We start from the raw sequence: 5,194 nt of genomic DNA, 5'->3' as shown, positions 1-5,194 counted from the left end.
GACGGTAGACAGGGGACGTAGCCAAGGGGGTGGGGAATCCAGGGGGTCCAAGACCCGCCCCTATGTTAGGATACAATGAACGTGTGGTGCTTTCCGCGCCCGCCACAAAAGCAAACCAAGCCCCATTATAGGTGCCACTTAGTCTGGACCCGCCTCTTCCCCAAAATCCAGGCACGCCCGCGGGTAAGGTGCATTCCACTATTGGTTTAATTTTTGCTGTGATTTCTCAGATCTGGTAGAAGAGGTCTTTTTTCTTACCAATTTTGTTATTGCACCTCTTTCTTCCCTCCAGTTGAATATTATAATAGTTAGCCTTTTTAAAAAAAAAATAAAGAAGGGAAACCGACAGTATTTCTCGAGCTCCCAACACACCCCCATACAAAACACCATTATGCATTCGGCAATGCACTTATATTACCATTGAGAAAGAGATTCTATGGCAGGTGACAGAACCGCCATTAAAGTACTTGCATGAGCACGTACTAGGGTTAGGAAAGGGGCGGTGCTCCGCACCCCCGAACCCTAGTATGCGCTCCAGCGCACAAAAGGGCGGCAGCCATTCACACATGGCCGCCGCCAGCAATACGTCACGGCCCACCCGCCTCCAACGAGGCACACGGGTGTGACTATTGAGGCCGTGCCTCGGCGCATAGTGCGCCCTTGTGGCGACCCGGGAAGGAGCTTCCTTTCGAGCTTCCTTCCTGCTTTGGCGTTGGCTGGGCGCAGCCTTCAGATGGCTGCTCTCAGCGAGTGTTTCTCTTCCTCCCCCCGCAGCCGTGGTGTCCTTGTGGCTTGAAGCCCCAAGGACACCCCCTTCCTCCTTCCAGGCTGTGGGAAGTGGGCTTTTGCCCGCTTCCCCCACAGCCTGCAAAGCATGGATCGGGGCCTCGGAGGCCCTGCCAGTCTGGCAGCTGAGGCCCCCCGATACCCGGGGAAAAGGCGGGTGCAGGCCCGCCCAAACGGGCCGTCTTAACCCACCCCCATTTCTCTTTTCATGTGCATCACACACATGCCACTCAATCTGATGTTTTTTAAAACATATGAGAAAGAGAATGGATATTACCTTGGGTTTTTAAACAGCTGCACGCATTTAGAAAGAGAAGAAAAATATAAGAAAAGCATTTGAAACTTAGAAGTATTAATGAGGGTTTTAGATAAACCAATTCTTTTTCCTGTGTGGTTTTTATCTTTTACTGACTATAAAAAACGCACAATTCTTTTTTTGCAGGAATTTTCCCCTGAAGATGAAAGAAAATCCCAGTTTTCAAGATGGTTTTCACTCTTAATTTCTCGGAAAGTGATCCTGTTTTGTAAAAAAAAGAATAAAGAAAGGGGAGGACGATTGATAAAGAATGATAAAATGTAAGATATAGCATCTGTAAGTTTAACTTGAGTTTCTCCAGTAAAAAGTAATGAGAGTTAACTTTTTAATGTTAAATTTTGCATTTAAATAAAAAGCAATTCATAAAGCAGTTCATGAGAGTTGGTTACGTGCCACTAATTAGTTACGCGTTAGGGTACAGTTTCATTAACTTTTTCTTTTTCTGATTCAAAAGTACAGTAACTTAATAAGTACACTTCAGCGACGTTGAAAAATCAAATCTGGCAATGTGCGGGGGTGGACATAAATGACCTAAGTAATGAAGTTCGAATGTCCACTGTTACTGAGGCCTGGTCTTACGGTTGTGCTTAAACAGGGTAGGGCCATTAAAGCTGTGGCTGAACAGGGAAAGTCCATTATTCATGGATGTACTGTATGAGAATTTAACAATATTGCAGTTATGTGTTATTAGTGCTTGGTTGGTGTGCCCTTCAGGCTTATTGCTCTGAACCTATCAGGGTTTTTCCACAGGAAGAGGTGGGAAAATTAACAAAAAAATTATTAGTATTATTATTTTCTTGCAAGATGTGGTCAGAGGGGCTTTTTGGCCTTTGCCTTCTTTTGAGGCCTGGGGAGGGTGCTTGTCCAAGATCACCTAAGTGGGGTTCCCATGGCTGAGTAAGATTTGTTCCAACTTTTCATCGCCACAGTGCCTCGAATACAGAAAAAAGATAACCGAAACAAGTTACAGAAGACAATGCTAGATCTACTGACTTGTAAGATTGCTAGGAATAATTAGTTGCAAATAAACTAATCTGTTGTTAGTAACTTTTGAGTTCTGGATCACCTTTCCAAGAATGATGGGAAATGGTAGAATTAGAGGCCTTTGCTGGTGGAAGAGTGGACACAATCAACAGCAAGTTTGAGAACGTCCGTCTTTGGCTAGGGTCTGCCACTTCTTTGCTGTATTGGAAAGCTGCTTGACATGATGTTTGCACTTTTTATTATGTATACAGTATACCTTAGGTTTTGCGCTGCCTATACAAAAGAAGTATGTTAAGTAGTAGGTTTTGATTTGTGGTATTGTGATTATTGAGAGTAATAATCCGTGCTAACAGATTTCAGTGCTTTTTTTTAAAAATAATCATTTTTGGGGGAAGAAGCACTGTTTAGGGAAATATTAGTAAGTGCCAGAGATTCACTAATAGGATGAACAGATTTTAATTAATAATTAATCACTAACGAAATGGTAGTGGTTTTCTAAGGAAATGCCCCAATTAAAATGATTAATTGTAAATAATTGTCCCGATATGAATTTAATTATCTTCACATCCAAGATGTAAGATCTAGAACAGCCCTTCCTGAGCTGTTTATCTTCAGATGTGATGGACATTCTTCGGTCCATCAAACACCCAAGTCAAACATGAACAAATATTAATTCACCTGTTTACACCAATACTTGCCTTATAATGTATTTTTTCTGCTTTCAAATTTGTGGGGAACTGTGGTTTGCAGTATGCCCTGTCACTGTTTTGGATCTAAGGCCTAGAGCGGTGTTTCCTCCAAACTTTGGCCTTCCAGAAGTCTTGCACTCCAATTCCCAGAAGCCCGAAATACTGGGCCAGCAGTCGGGAAGTCTGGGAACTAAAGTTCAAAACAACCAGTTCGGGAAACCGTTGGCCTATAACTAGTCTTATTGTATGCCAGTTTCGATATTCCAACACACACACACACACAGTAGATGGTTATCTCAATGCCTGGGGATTTCTGGGTGAGACAGATTTGTCTAGATCTATTTTGAATTTGTTTCAGGATTGGTTTGGGGGAAACAGAGACAGTCTTGATAATCTTGGGAACAATTATGCTTTGTACACTATGCTGTACAAGAGAGTATGGTTGGTTCTGATGAGTCTTTTTTTCTTCTTCTTCTCCTTGACACGCTATCCTTCTGGGCTATCCCACTGGAATGGGACTTGGAGACATAGGCCCAGTAGATGGTGCTGTAGCAGCCAACAACCGTGCACACGGATGGTCTCTGAGCAGCCTTCTTTTTTTTCGGCGCTTTAAAGGGAAAAGGAGAAAGGGTGGCTGCCATGACGCGCAAGTCTTGGAAGTGATGTCCAGATGCTGCATGGTTGGCAACTTCATACTGGTGGCACTGTGTGGACATGGTGTCTGCCAGGATGATGGATTCCATACAGACGAGGGTTTTCGGGATGGGCATTTGTATGCGACTCTAGAACTGTAAGAATGGCGACGGCACGCCACTCCCTGCCCATCCCTAGCTGGCTTGAAAAATGCCTACCTTGGAGAAAAACCTACCACGGCATAATACAGTATGTTTCTGTCATTTGGCATGTCACTCTCCATCTAGAAGTGTCATTTTCTTATTATAAACCAACCAGGACTAGCGGGTAGCAGATGAATGCAGATTAGTAGTGAACACTGTATGGAGGACATATTGCATCAGCTATAGTTATTGTGTCATGAAAAGCCTGGATGTTTTTTATTAATCCAAATACTGCTATTTTTAGATTAGTTGCCCTCTCTGGCTGCTAGCTCTGAGTAGAGATTACTTTTTTGGAAAGTGGTTGGCGTTTCATCCCCTACCCTCTTTTTGAGAGAAAATCAAAGGTATGTTTTGCTTCCCAAATTTCCAATAGTTCCATGTCCCTTTAACAAGGTTTTTATTTTGTTTTATTTTAAAAACTGCTCTAGTTAGGATATTCAGCCTTTACAAAACACAGAGTAATCTTATTGGCACTCGCATCGAAAGAGTGATCGGGCTTTACTGTCTATTAGCGACCTCGCACTTTGAACTTTATTGATGGAAAGACATACAGAAGGTAAAGATTGCTTAGTGGCAGTGTTTCTGTATGCAGCTGGGATTTTATATTATTTTAAAGTGTGCAAATCCAGATTGAAGTGGCTACGCAATCTTTTGTCTTAAGAGATACCCTTGGTGCTCTATGTGTGTTTTGAACTCCTCACCGCAGTTCCTACCACTCTGGCTACTGTAATGTATAATAACTGGCTCAAGCCAGTTCTTGGCTGCTGCAAGCCTGTACATCTGGAACCTGCTCTGAAAGTTTGCAGGTTTGAAACAATGTTTCCTTGCTTACGTGTGGTGTGTGTGTGGGGGGGGGGAGCGAAAGTGAGAAGCAGGCAGGAGGACTTTTTAGCTAGCCGCTGGCCTAACATTAAACGAATAACTATTTACTGTTATTTATTAGATTAAGATTATTGTAAGATCTCAGGGGCAGCTTATATTAAAATCAGTTTAAACAATTTTAAAAATGTAGAATAGGTAAAACTAAATAATTTGAAAAGTCGAAAAGCATATTAGCATTTAAACAATTTAAAAGAAGTCAAAAACATTTTGCAAGTTTTAAAACCAGATAATGGATCATAGTTAGAATCCCAAAGAAAACTTTTAAAAATAAAAAACCATCTCTAACTTAACCCCAGAAGAAGCCAAGATGAGGCACCAAAGGAGACAATTCCATAACTTTCCAATAGCTGAATGAAGCTGTCTCCCGGGGCCACCTGGCTAAGATCTAGAAGCAATGTGGGTGTGGCCCGTAACCGGTGTGACACCCCAGAAGGGGGGTGACACCCGTCAGGGCCCTCTCCCCTGTGGTCCCCCATGCACCATCACGGCACATGCTCTCACTCCTCATGCGGTCTTCAGCCTTACACATGTGCTGCTGCTATTATTAGTATTAATTATTTTTATAATTATTAGTATTATCTTTAATAGCGCCGTATGATTTTACACAGTGCTGTACATCCAAACAATAAAATAGATAAAGTAAAAACCTGCCCATGTGTACATCTAGAAATAATAGCATAATACATATAAAGAATACATAA

This window comes from Sceloporus undulatus, chromosome 2, assembly GCF_019175285.1.
Source record: "Sceloporus undulatus isolate JIND9_A2432 ecotype Alabama chromosome 2, SceUnd_v1.1, whole genome shotgun sequence".
NCBI classification, from domain to species: Eukaryota; Metazoa; Chordata; class Lepidosauria; order Squamata; family Phrynosomatidae; genus Sceloporus; species Sceloporus undulatus.
Note: the sequence above shows the minus strand (reverse complement) of the source record.